Below are 14,869 nucleotides of genomic sequence, written 5' to 3'. Positions count from 1 at the left end.
TATATATATATATATATTTGCGAGAAAAAAACATATAGGGGATTGGAAGTGATGCAGACAATTACATTGATGGAAGTCAATTTGTAAGTCGCTCTGGATAAGAGCATCTGCTAAATGATGTAAATGTAATGTAAATGTTACAATCTATCTGCAATAATAAAGCTGATCTACCCCCTAAAAAAAAAAATCCTGTATCCCCTTCTCCCTCATACTAGATCTCATCCTCTCTCTTTCCCTTTGATACTGCCCACACTGTAGCAATACATGCTCCACGGTCTCTGTTTCCTGACAATAATCACACTTTCCTGTTGGATGCTGTCCTATCACATTTAATGTCTTATTCAACTGGCTGTGTCCCACCCTTAATCTTGTAAAAATAGCCTCCTCTCTTCTGTCCCTTCCTGCCGTGCACCCCTCCCCAACTTTCCTCTGTACTTGAAATAAATGCCTTCCCTTATTATCTCTATTCCACTGCTCCTGCCATCTCTGCACCATCACTGTATATATCAGTATTTTTGCCTCTGCCTTGCTCATTGAAAGTTCAACATCAACATCCCCACTACTAAGTACTTGTTTAGCCTGTTCATCTACTGCCTCGTTCCCCTCCACCCCCACATGGGCTGGGACCCAAGTAAATCTTATCTGAATACCCATCTGTTTAATCCTGCCATGGGTTTGTAGCACCTCATAAAGCAGGTATTGTCTGCTATGTGAGCTAAGGGACTGGAGACTCATTAACACTGCACATGAATCAGAGCAAATAACTACTCTGTCTTGTTTGACTTCCTCCACCCACTGCAAGGCCAACAGTATGGTCATCAGCTCCGCCGTATATACAGCCAGATGATCTGTAATACGTTTCCTGACTTCCAACCCACATTCCTGCACTACAAATGCTGACCCAACCCCCCCTAGTGCTGCTTCTTCTTCAGTGGGGTTTATCGTGGTTGGCATCCAACGTTATGGTGCATTACCGCCACCTACTGTACTGGAGTGTGGGCCAGAGACGGAGAAAGTAAATCCTACCTGCCTGCTCTGTTGCTCTTAAAAAATATAACAAAATATTTGAGACTATATCTAATGATGTTCTACTCAATATACTCTTTAAACTAATTTTATGTATTCCTTCCTCCCTCATACTAGATCTCATCCTCTCTCTTTCTCTCTGATACTGCCCACACTGTAGCAATACATGCTCCACAGTCTCTCTTTCCTGGCAGTAATCACACTTTCCTGTTATTGTTGATGATCTTATTTGCTCTTTTGTAGCTTTGGCAACGATGTGTGTGTTTTCTATACCGGTTCGCTCCTCTCCCTGTAGGCTTTACAGATGCTCCCCACCCCTTGGCTGCAACCCTTCTAATTTAGTGTACCCTGCGCGCACAACCCATGTGGAATTCCGGGTCTCTGGCAGCGTTTGGAACTGCGGTCAAGAACGCAGAGTTCATCTCAGCCTATGCTGCCCTTCAGTCCCTTGACTTTTTGGCCCTGACGGAGACATGGATCACCCCAGAGAACACTGCTACTCAAGCTGCTCTCTCTTCATCTGACTACATTTTCTCTCATAGTCTGACAGCATCTGGTCATCGCGGCGATGGCACAGGTCTACTCATTTCTCCTAACTGGAGATTCTCTTTTCTCCTTCTGTCATCTGTCCATCTCCTCATTTGAATTCCATGCTGCCACTGTCACTTGCTTAACAGTGTCATCTTTTGCCCACCAGGTGCCTTTGGAGAGTTCCTCAATGAGCTTGACACCTTAATAAGCTAATTTCCTGACGATGGTTCACCACTCTTGTACTTTGCGACTTCAACCTCCCAACGTCTGCCTTCGATTCATTTCTTTCCAACTCTCTCTTTCCCCTCCTTGCCTCTTTTGACCTCACCCTTTCCCAATCCCTTCCAACTTAAGGCAGGCAATACACTTGAACTCAAATTTACTAGAGGCTGTTCACCTACTAATCTCACTGCAACCTCCCTCCAGGTCTCTGATCACGACTTTATTCCCCTACCCAGATGGTCATGTGCCGTCGCAATCTTAACTCTCTCCCACTACTCTCTCATCTTCTATCCTATCATCTCTCCCTTCTGCCAAATCCTTCTCCCTCCTGATTCTGCCTATTTGACCTTAATCTCCTCCCTTTCTGCATCCTATGACTCGCACTGTCCCCTTCTCTCCCGGCCGGCTCTCCCCTCCTGCTCCGTGCTGAGTGACTCATTGCGAGCTTATGGAACAGGGCTATGGGCAGCTGAGCGAAATTGGAGGAAAACTAAACTTCCTGAGGACCTATCATCCTTTCACTCCATTCTCACTATATTCTCTTCCTCTGTATCTGCTGCTAGGGCCACTTTCTATCATTTTAAGCTTCTGCCTCTAACCCAAGGAAACTCTTTTCTGCCTTCTTGTCCCTCCTTAATCCTCCACCCCCTCCCTCCTTCCTCTCTTTGGACAACTTTGTCAACCACTTTGAAAAGAAGGTTGATGACATCCACTCCTCATTCAGTCAGCCTATTGAGTCCACTGGTCCCATTCACATAGAACTACACTACGCCTTGACCTCTTTCTCCCTTCTCTCTCCAGATTAAATCCTGTGACTAGTGACGTCTGGCCATCTGACAACCTGCCCGCTCGACCCCATCCCCTTCTCCCTTCTCCAGACCATATCTGGAGACCTTCTCCCATTCCTCACTTCCCTTATCAACTCATCCCTGACCACTGGCTGCGTACCCTCTGACTTGAAAATGACCCGAGTCGCTCCCCTCCTCAAGATACCAACACTCGACTCATCTGATGTCAAACTATAGACCTGTATCCCTTCTTTGTTTTCTTTCCAAAACACTTGAGCGTGGCCTCTCTGATCAACTCTCTCGTTATCTCTCTCAGAATGGTCTTATTGACCCTAACAAATCAGGCTTCAAGACGGGTCACTCAACCGAGACTGCTCTTCTCTGTGTCACGGAGGCTTTCTGCACTGCCAAAGCTGGCTCTTATTTGATCTATCCACTGCCCTCAACACAGTGAACCATCAGATCCTCCTCTCCACCCTCTCAAGTTCTTTGCACTCTGGGAGGGGGACACCATGGAGTTGTCAACCATGATGGAGAGGGCTTGGAATGGGCATGCCTTCCCCGGGAGGAAGAGCAGCTCAGTCTTGTCAATGTTGAGTTCAAAGTGGTGGGCTGACATCCAAGCTGTCAGAAGGGGGAAGGAGAAAAGTAGTTGAGTGTCATCCGCATAACAATGAAGGGAGAGACCATGTGAGGATATGACGGAGCCGAGTGACTTGGTGTAAATAGAAAAGAGGAGAGGGCCTAGAACCGAGCCCTGGGGGACACCAGTAGTGAGAGCATGTGGTGCAGACAGATTCTCTCCACGCCACCTGGTAGGACCGACCTGCCAGGTAGGATGCAATCCAGGAGTGTGCAGAGCCTGAGACGCCCAGCCCTGAGAGGGTGGAGAGGAGGATCTGATGGTTCACTGTGTCGGGGAGGATGAGAACAGAGGCGAGAGAGAGTCCGTTTTGGCAGTGCAGAGAGCCTCCATGACACAGAGGATAGAAGTCTTGGTTGAGTGACCCGTCTTGAATCCTGACTGGTTAGGGTCAAGAAGATAATTTAGAGAGAGAAAACAATAGAGTTGGTCAGAGGCAGCACGCTCAAGTGTTTTGGAAAGAAAATAAAGAAGGGACGCCAGTCTGTAGTTTTACATCAGAGGGGTCTATTGTTGTTTTCTTGAGGAGGGGAGAGACTTGGGCCATTTTGAAGTCAGAGGGGATGCAGCCAGTGGTCAGGAATAAGTTGATGAGGGAAGTGAGATACAGGAGAAGGTCTCAAGATGGTCTGGAGAGACCTGGAGGGGGGTTGCAGTGAGATTAGTAGGCAAACAGCATCTAGTAAAGTGGCCTGCCTTGAGTGGGAGGGGACTGGGAACGGGTGAGGTCAAAAGAGGAAAGGAGTGGAAAGAAAGAGGTGGAAAGAAATTAATTGATGCCACCACCATGACGACCAGATGCTCTCAGACTATGAGAGAACACATGGTAAGATGAATAGAGAGCAGCTGGTGTAGCAGTGTTATTTGGGGTGATCCATGTCTCCGTCAGGGCCAAAAAGTCACTTTTGATTAATAGCTGAGGTGATTTGGTTAAGTGTGAAACGCTCTATCTAGAAACAATTGATCCTTGATTGCACTGTTTTTCTTTTTGTTCCTTCCAGAGTTTCAATTAGCTCAGGAAGTACAACGCAAAACACCTTCATGGGAGTCTGTGTTAAAATGGCGCACAGTAAGCGGATCTTTTGTATTTGTAAAGTTATTTAGTGGTGATATGAAGTAGAGTTTTTGAGGTTTCCAAAACTGTATTGCACACTGTGAGTATTAACGGTTAGACAGAGTGTCGGGACAGCTGTACACATCGCCCCTCTGTGGTTAACCCCCTAGAGTTGATTGACACACTGGTGCATCAATCTAAGTAACATATTAAAGCTAGAGATATGATTATTTTTGCATTGGATGCTTCTCAATCCACCGCATCCGCCAATGTCGCACTTCCGCATCTGCGGTGAAAGGTGGTAGAGCTAGAGCGGTGTTGGTCAGTCCTTGAGACATCCTGAAAATCGGTATTCTCATGAAAAACGTCTGTACGGTTTGACCTACAAACTATTATGATCATTCTATGGAAAGGGGAGACTCACAAACACAATGGTGGTCTCCGTTTTTCTCTACAACCCCCACAAGTGTCAGGGGACTCTGAAGTCGGTACCGTCGATGTGCCAACTTCTGTTTGTAGCATCGGAACCATTTGGGCTACAAACTAATGTGACCCCACAGTGGAAAGGGGAGATTCACACAAACACGACTGTGTTCTCAGTTTCGCTCTTACTTCGACTGAAGGTAACTGGTATCGGTTTAAAAATGTTATGGAAGTATGAAGGTAGTTTTGTGCCTACCCAATAAAGGGGTTAAATACTAAAGGTGTAAATAAATAAAAATATATATATATATAGATTTCCTGAGCTTACTTATATCTCATAGATATAGGACAACCACTTCAAAACCTTGTTTCTTATGATTTATTTTTTGACTGTCTTTATTGCCATTAATGTGTAATTCAATGCGTTTCTCTGGGCTATAGTAGTAAAGGCCAAATTCAATATTTTATCAAATAATGTTTTTATATATATTTTCTGATATCTAAAGGGGTCCTAAACTTCTAAATCAAATAGCGATTTGATACATAGTATGACCATCTTAAAACAATTCCATATATAATCTAGTCCTAGTCAGGGAGGGAGGAAAGAAAACGTGGTTCAGTCTGCTTTCCAACAAACACTGGGAGACAAATTAACCTTTTAGCAGAACAATAACCTAAAACACTAGGCCAAATATACAGTTTACATACACCTTAGCCAAATGCATTTAAACTCAGTTTTTCACAATTCCTGACATTTAATCCTTTAATCCAGTTAGGATCACCACTTTATTTTAAGAATGTGACATGTCAGAATAATAGTAGAGAGAATGATTTATTTCAGCTTTTATTTCTTTCATCACATTCCCAGTGGTTCAGAAGTTTACATACACTCAATTAGTATTTGGTAGCATTGCTTATTAATTGTTTAACTTGGGTCAAACATTTCAGGTAGCCTTCCACAAGCTTCCCACAATAAGTTGGGTGAATTTTGGCCCATTCCTCCTGACAGAGCTGGTGTAACTGAGTCAGGTTTGTAGGCCTCCTTGCTCGCACACGCTTTTTCTATAGGATTGAGGTCAGGGCTTTGTGATGGCCACTCCAATACCTTGACTTTGTTGTCCTTAAGCCATTTTTCCACAACTTTGGATGTATGCTTGGGGTCATTGTCCATTTGGAAGACCCATTTGCGACCAAGCTTTAACTTCCTGACTGATGTCTTGAGATGCTGCTTCAATATATCTGTCACACCCTGACTTATGGGACTCTTGTATGTTGAGTCAGGGTGTGGAGATCTATGTTATTATTTCTATGTTCACATTCTAGTTATTGTGGTTCTATGTATGGCCGGGTGTGATTCCCAATCAGAGGCAGCTGTCGCTCGTTGTCTCTGATTGGGGATCATACTTAAGTAGCCTGTTTGCAATCATTAGTTGTGGGATCTTGTTCCGTGTAGAGGCTTGTATTGTGTTTAGCCTGAGGACTTCACGTTACGTTGTTTTGGTTCGTGTGTTTATCTTTATAATAAACATGTATGCATTTCACGCTGTGCCTTGGTCTGACCTGTCCTTCAACGTCCGTGACGATACATATCTACATAATTTTCCTTCCTCATGATGCCATCTATTTTAAGAAGTGCATCAGTCCCTCCTGCAGCAAAGCACCCCCACAGCATGATGCTGCCACCTCTGTGCTTCACGGTTGGGATGGTGTTCTTCGGCTTGCAAGCCTCCCCCTTTTCCCCCCGAACATAACGATGGTCATTATGGCCAAAAAGTTATATTTTTGTTTTATCAGACCAGAGGACATTTCTCCAAAAAGTACGATCTTTGTCCCCATGTGCAGTTGCAAACCGTCGTCTGGCTTTTTTATGGCAGTTTTGGAGCAGTGGCTTCTTCCTTGCTGAGCGGCCTTTCAGGTTATGTCGATATAGGACTCGTTTTACTGTGGATATAGATACTTTTGTACCCGTTCCCTCCAGCATCTTCACAAGGTCCTTTGCTGTTGTTCTGCACTTTTCGCACCAAAGTACGTTCATCTCTAGGAGACAGAACACGTCTCCTTCCTGTGCGGTATGACGGCTGCGTGGTCCCATGGTGTTTATACTCGCGTACTATTGTTTGTACAGATGAACGTGGTACCTTCAGGCGTTTGGAAATTGCTCCCAAGGATGAACCAGACTTGTGGAGGTCTACAATTTTTTTTCTGAGGTCTTGGCTGATTTATTTTGATTTTCCCATGATGTCAAGTAAAGAGGCACTGAGTTTGAAGGTAGGCCTTAAAATACATCCACAGGTACACCTCCAATTGACTCAAATTATGTCAATTAGCCTATCAGAAGCTTCTAAAGCCATGGCATCATTTCAAGGAATTTTCCAAGCTGTTTAAAGGCACAGTCAACTTAGTGTATGTAAACTTCTGACCCACTGGAATTGTGATACAGTGAATTATAAGTGAAATAATCTGTCTGTAAACAATTGTTGGAAAAATTACGTATGTCATGTACAAAGTAGATGTCCTAACCGACTTGCCAAAACTATAGTTTGTTCAAAATAAATTTGTGGAGTGGTTGAAAAACGAGTTTTAATGACTCCAACCTAAGTGTATGTAAACTTCCGACTTCAACTGTGCATATATATATATATATATATATATATATATATACACAGTGGGGAGAACAAGTATTTGATACACTGCCGATTTTGCAGGTTTTCCTACTTACAAAGCATGTAGAGGTCTGTCATTTTTTATCATAGGTACACTTCAACTGTGAGAGACAGAATCTAAAACAAAAATCCAGAAAATCACATTGTATGATTTTTAAGTAATTAATTTGCATTTTATTGCATGACATAAGTATTTGATCACCTACCAACCAGTAAGAATTCCGTCTCTCACAGACCTGTTAGTTTTTCTTTAAGAAGCCCTCCTGTTCTCCACTCATTACCTGTATTAACTGCACCTGTTTGAACTCGTTAGCTGTATAAAAGACACCTGTCCACACACTCAATCAAACATACTCCAACCTCTCCACAATGGCCAAGACCAGAGAGCTGTGTAAGGACATCAGGGATAAAATTGTAGACCTGCACAAGGCTGGAATGGGCTACAGGACAATAGGCAAGCAGCTTGGTGTATATATATTACATAGGGATGTAACCCAAACAAAAGAGCGAGGTGTAAACCTCTAAACAATACACGGGACGTGACCCGTAATACCAAGAGCACAATACACGGTACTCACGAGACCAACAGACATGGGACAATAATCAACAAGGACAATGGGGAACAGAGGGAACATACAGTGAGGGAAAAAACTATTTGATCCCTTGCTGAATTTGTACATTTGCCCACTGACAAAGACATGATCAGTCTATAATTTTAATGGTAGGTTTATTTGAACAGTGAGAGACAGAATAAAAAAAGTAAAAAAAATTAAAACGCATGTCAAAAATGTTATACATTGATTTGCATATTAATGAGGGAAATAAGTATTTGACCCCTCTGCAAAACATGACTTAGTACTTGGTGGCAAAACGCTTGTTGGCAATCACAGAGGTCAGACGTTTCTTGTAGTTGGCCACCAGGTTTGCACACATCTCAGGAGGGATTTTGTCCCACTCCTCTTTGCAGATATTCTCCAAGTCATTAAGGTTTCGAGGCTGACGTTTGGCAACTCAAACCTTCAGCTCCCTCCACAGATTTTCTATGGGATTAAGGTCTGGAGACTAGCTAGGCCACTCCAGGACCTTAATGTGCTTCTTCTTGAGCCACTACTTTGTTGCCTTGGCCGTGTGTTTTGGGTCATTGTCATGCTGGAATACCCATCCACGACCCATTTTCAATGCCCTGGGTGAGGGAAGGAGGTTCTCACCCAAGATTTGACGGTACATGGCGCCGTCCATCGTCCCTTTGATGCGGTGAAGTTGTCCTGTCTCCTTAGCAGAAAAACACCCCCAAAGCATAATGTTTCCACCTCCATGTTTGATGGTGGGGATGGTGTTCTTGGGGTCATTGGCAGCATTCCTCCTCCTCCAAACACGGCGAGTTGAGTTGATGCCAAAGAGCTCGATTTTGGTCTCATCTGACCACAACACTTTCACCCAGTTCTCCTCTGAATCATTCAGATGTTAATTGGCAAACTTCAGACGCGCCTGTATATGTGCTTTCTTGAGCAGGGGGACCTTGCGGGTGCTGCAGGATTTCAGTCCTTCACGGCGTAGTGTGTTACCAATTGTTTTCTTGGTGACTATGGTCCCAGCTGCCTTGAGATCATTGACAAGATCCTCCCGTGTAGTTCTGGGCTGATCCCTCACCGTTCTCATGATCATTGCAACTCCACGAGGTGAGATCTTGCATGGAGCCCCAGGCCGAGGGAGATTGACAGTTCTTTTGTGTTTCTTCCATTTGCGAATAATCGCACCAACTGTTGTCACCTTCTCACCAAGCTGCTTGGCGATGGTCTTGTAGCCCATTCCAGCCTTGTGTAGGTCTACAATCTTGTCCTTGACATCCTTGGAGAGCTCTTTGGTCTTGGCCATGGTGGAGAGTTTGGAATCTGATTGATTGATTGCTTCTGTGGACAGGTGTCTTTTATACAGGTAACAAACTGAGATTAGGAGCCAGAAATCTTTCTGATTGTGAGGGGGTCAAATACTTATTTCCCTAATTAAAATGCAAATCAATTTATAACATTTTTGACATGCGTTTTTCTGGATTTTGTTGTTGTTATTCTGTCTCTCACTGTTCAAATAAACCTACCATTAAAATTATAGACTGATCATTTTTGTCAGTGGGCAAACGTACAAAATCAGCAGGGGATCAAATACTTTTTTCCCTCACGGTATATACACATACTAATCAGGGGGAATGGGAACCAGGTGTGCATAATGAGACAAGACAGTCCGGGGTTGGTGGTAATGATCCAGGTCAGTCACGCCTAGAAGGCCGGTGACATAGAACTCTGGTGCTGGTGAACAGAATGAGCAGCAGTACCAGGGGGATTCATGACATTTGACTTAAATCGACTTGAACATCTATGGTAAGACTTCAAAATGGCTGTCTAGCAATGATCATCAACCAACTAATAATAATGCAAATATTGTACAATCCAGGTGTGCAAAGCTCTTAGAGGCTTAACAATAAAGTAGGTGTAATCGCTGCCAACGGTGATTGTAACATGTATTGACTCAGGGGTGTGAATACTTACAGTACCAGTCAAAAGTTTGGACACACCTACTCATTCAAGGGTTTTTCTTTATTTTCTACATTGTAGAATAATAGTGAAGACATCAAAACTATGAAATACCACATATGGAATCATGTAGTAACCAAAAAAGTGTTAAACAAATCAAAATATATTTTATATTTGAGATTATTCAAAGTAGCCACCTTTTGCCTTGATGACAGCTTTGCATGCAATTGCCAACATGGAACGGTTTATTTATTGTTTAAGCTAATTATTCAAGGGTCGCTTCGTTATTTAATATTTTTAACTAAAATGCTCAATTGCAACTCAAATCATGAATGACTCATATGCTGTGTGATGACTAAACAGGATGCGCTCTTAGGCCTGCAGCTTGATGGTGGTTATACAAAGCTGCAATACTAAGCCTACTAATGATAATGACATGACTTATTATTATAATGATGATAACAATAATAATAGTAATAATAACAATAAGGAGATCAAGAAAAAGGAGGGTTATTATTATTATTACTATTATAAATTAAAATTTTCGGACAATTTGGAACAGTGTAAACAACACTGAATGAAATTGAAATAATACTTGAGAGGCTGTTCTAACGGAAAAATTGTAAAGCCTTTATTAAATTATTAAAAACAGCCGAATTTGTTAAATTGTTTATCCGACATGTTGTGGTTGCGTGAGGCTTGGTGCTCACGGAATCAGTAGGCTATTAAAGAAACATTCAAACAGGCAACAGAAGCAGGATCTGTCTTATTTCTGTAGATATATATGGATGATTTACATTTTATTTTTTTAACATTTAATAGTTAGGCTATTAATTATAGACCTTATTACATTGGGGTTTCCTCTCTCCTCACTTTTCTTAAACAATTAAGTTTTCTCATATTTTACCTCCGCTGCTGCCTCCACCGCATTGTTCTCAACACCAATATGCTGGGTAACTTTGCTGTTATGCACATAGCAACATGGTCTAGGAAAAGGCGCCAATTCAACAGCGCACTGATGTTTCAAAACCACGGACAACGACCGCTATCCAACACAGGAGAAAGCACATTTGTTATAAAATAATATTATTTGTATTAGTGTTGCACCACTGTTCTTATGTAATACACTGCTCAAAAAAATAAAGGGAACACTAAAATAACACATCCTAGATCTGAATGAATTAAATAATCTTATTAAATACTTTTTTCTTTACATAGTTGAATGTGCTGACAACAAAATCACACAAAAATTATCAATGGAAATCAAATGTATCAACCCATGGAGGTCTGGATTTGGAGTCACCCTCAAAATTAAAGTGGAAAACCTCACTACAGGCTGATCCAACTTTGATGTAATGTCCTTAAAACAAGTCAAAATGAGGCTCAGTAGTGTGTGTGGCCTCCACGTGCCTGTATGACCTCCCTACAATGCCTGGGCATGCTCCTGATGAGGTGGTGGATGGTCTCCTGAGGGATCTCCTCCCAGACCTGGACTAAAGCATCCCCCAACTCCTGGACAGTCTGTGGTGCAACGTGGCGTTGGTGGATGGAGCGAGACATGATGTCCCAGATGTGCTCAATTGGATTCAGGTCTGGGGCGGGCGGGCCAGTCCATAGCATCAATGCCTTCCTCTTGCAGGAACTGCTGACAGACTCCAGCCACATGAGGTCTAGCATTGTCTTGCATTAGGAGGAACCCAGGGCCAACCGCACCAGCATATGGTCTCACAAGGGGTCTGAGGATCTCATCTCGGTACCTAATGGCAGTCAGGCTACCTCTGGCGAGCACATGGAGGGCTGTGCGGCTCCCCAAAGAAATGCCACCCCACACCATGACTGACCCACCACCAAACCGGTCATGCTGGAGGATGTTGCAGGCAGCAGAACGTTCTCCACGGCGTCTCCAGACTCTGTCACGTCTGTCACGTGCTCAGTGTGAACCTGCTTTCATCTGTGAAGAACACAGGGTGCCAGTGTCGAATTTGCCAATCTTGGTGTTCTCTGGCAAATGCCAAACGTCCTGCACGGTGTTGGGCTGTAAGCACAACCCCCACCTGTGGACGTTGGGCCCTCATACCACCCTCATGGAGTCTGTTTCTGAGCAGACACATGCACATTTGTGGCCTGCTGGAGGTCATTTTGCAGGGCTCTGGCAGTGCTCCTCCTGCTCCTCCTTGCACAAAGGCGGAGGTAGCAGTCCTGCTGCTGGGTTGTTGCCCTCCTATGGCCTCCTCCACGTCTCCTGATGTACTGGCCTGTCTCCTGGAAGCGCCTCCATGCTCTGGACACTACGCTGACAGACACAGCAAACCTTCTTGCCACAGCTCGCATTGATGTGCCATCCTGGATGAGCTGCACTACCTGAGCCACTTGTGTGGGTTGTAGACTCCGTCTCATGCTACCACTAGAGTGAAAGCACCGCCAGCATTCAAAAGTGACCAAAACATCAGCCAGGAAGCATAGGAACTGAGAAGTGGTCTGTGGTCACCACCTGCAAAACCAGTCCTTTATTGGGGGTGTCTTGTTAATTGCCTATAATTTCCACCTGTTGTCTATTCCATTTGCACAACAGCATGTGAAATGTATTGTCAATCAGTGTTGCTTCCTAAGTGGACAGTTTGATTTCACAGAAGTGTGATTGACTTGGAGTTACATTGTGTTGTTTAAGTGTTCCCTTTATTTTTTTGAGCAGTGTATATATATATTTTTTCTCAACTAAAGAAATGTTGGTCGACCAACAGCCTATCAACGAAACAATCGACCAGTCGACTAAATGGGTTCAGCCCTATTTTCTACAAAAATGTTCACTTAGTTATCATTAGGGAATTGTGTGTAGATGGGTGGGGAAAGAAATCTACTTTCTGAAGACACTGTACATCACTGGTTAATAAAAGTCACATCAGGCTGAGAAAGCAGAATACTGTAGACACACACACACACACACACAGCTTGGCCTTTCTGTGGGTCTTTGCTGGGGCTGTCTCAGAGACAGAGGAGGACGCAAACAATATGGTTGTACGTGTGCGTGCGTGTGCATGTGTGTGTGTGCGTGTGTGTGCGAGTTCTTGGAAACAGCAGGACAATGTGCTGGTATGCCAGCACAGCCTGCTAAAGCCAGTAATCCCTATGCCCTCCACTGTGCCATTGTGTGTTCAGTACAATAGACGGGTTGGCTGACAACGTCTAAAAATGATGTGCGTGCATAGATGTGGCCGGGTAGCGTGCATTGTTATGATTCTGAACGATCAGATAGCTAGCAACAACAACAAGAAGCTGCCATGTGGGGAATCGTAGGTGGCACGTTTCAGCTTGTTCTATCTTGTTACTGATACCATGTCTTGTTTTGACTGATGTCATGTCTATGCTAATATGGCAAAAATCCACTAGCTAGCTAATCAAAACTGTAATAATGTCTTTGAAAGACAACAAGTGCTCATTGTGCAAATGTATTTATGTTTTCAATAAACATTTGGAGAATAAATATAGCCAAATGGTGTCAACAGTCTAAACCAACCCCGTTTGTTTTGCCCCATAGTTGCGCACGCGTTGTTTTTTTTGCTAAACAATGTCTATATGGAACACTATACACATACACTATATTTACAAAAGTATGTGGACACCCTTTCAAATTTGTGGATTCGGCTATTTCAGCCACATCCGTTGCTGACAGGTGTATAAAATCGAGCACACAGCCGTACAATCTCCATAGACAAACATTGGCAGTAGAATGGCCTTACTGAAGAGTTCAGTGACTTTCAGTGTGGCACCGTCATAGGATGCCACCTTTCCACCAAGTCAGTTCATCACATTTCTGCCATGCTAGAGCTGCCCCGGTCAACTGTAAGTGCTGTTATTGTGAAGTGGAAACGTCTAGGAGCAACAACGGCTCAGCCGCGAAGTGGTAGGCCACACAAGCTCACAGAACGGGACCGCCGAGTGCTGAAGCGAGTAAAAATCGTCTGTCCTCGGTTGCAAAACTCACTACTGAGTTCCAAACTGCCTCTGGAAGCAACGTCAGCACAATAACTGTTCGTCGGGAGCTTCATGAAATGGGAGCCTAAGATCACCATGCGCAATGCCAAGTGTCGGCTGGAGTTGGGTGAAGGTCACCGCCATTGGACTCTGGAGCAGTGGAAACGCGTTCTCTGGAGTGATGAATCACGAGTCACCATCTGGCAGTCCGACGGACGATTCTGGGTTTGGCGGATGCCAGGAGAACACTACCTGCCCCAATGCATAGTGCCAAATGTAAAGTTTGGTGGAGGAGGAAAAATGGTCTGGGGCTGTTTTTCATGGTTTGGGCTAGGCCCCTTAGTTCCAGTGAAGGGAAATCTTAACGCTATAGCATACAATGACATTCTAGATGATTCTGTGCTTCCAACTTTGTGGCAACAGTTTGGGGAAGGCCCTTTCCTGTTTCAGCATAACAATGCCCCCATGCACAAAGCGAGGTCCATACAGAAATGGTTTGTTGAGATCGGTGTGGAAGAACTAGACTGGCCTGCACAGAGCCCTGACCTCAACCCCATCAAACATCTTTGGGATGAATTGGAACCCCAACTGCGAGCCAGGCCTAATCGCCCAACATCAGTGCCCGACCTCATTAATGCTCTTGAGGCTGAATGGAAGCAAGTCTCCGCAGCAATGTTCCAACATGTAGTGGAAAGCCTTCCCAGAAGAGTGGAGGCTGTTATAGCAGCAAAGGGGGGACCAACTCCATATTAATGCCCATGATTTTGGAATGAGATTTTAGATGAGCAGGTGTCCACATACTTTTGGCAATGTAGTGTATTTTAGAAATCATGTCACGCATGAAACGGATGATTTGTCGCCCTCTAGTGATCGTCCTGAATATCTCCTAACTGCGCTCTGCTCCATCAAACCATCTAGATCATACCAGAATGCTCAACATAACTTAGTTGTATTCAACTGGAATACTGATGGAATTTACATCCTTGAATGCCCTATGGAAAATTCACAGTGATGCTCAG

At 43.9% G+C, this 14,869-nt stretch overlaps 1 protein-coding gene across 5 annotated transcripts in view; it reads right to left on the bottom strand.

Annotated features, from left to right (window-relative positions):
• Window positions 1–14,869, bottom strand: part of LOC121553753 (LIM domain-binding protein 1-like) — a 50,269-nt gene that overhangs the window by 30,005 nt on the left and 5,395 nt on the right. The gene's annotated exons all lie outside the window — the stretch shown is intronic.

The sequence above is a fragment of the Coregonus clupeaformis genome, chromosome 37 (genome assembly GCF_020615455.1).
Source record: "Coregonus clupeaformis isolate EN_2021a chromosome 37, ASM2061545v1, whole genome shotgun sequence".
In the NCBI taxonomy this organism is placed as follows: Eukaryota; Metazoa; Chordata; class Actinopteri; order Salmoniformes; family Salmonidae; genus Coregonus; species Coregonus clupeaformis.
Note: the sequence above shows the minus strand (reverse complement) of the source record. Positions and strands in the feature narration are given on the sequence as shown.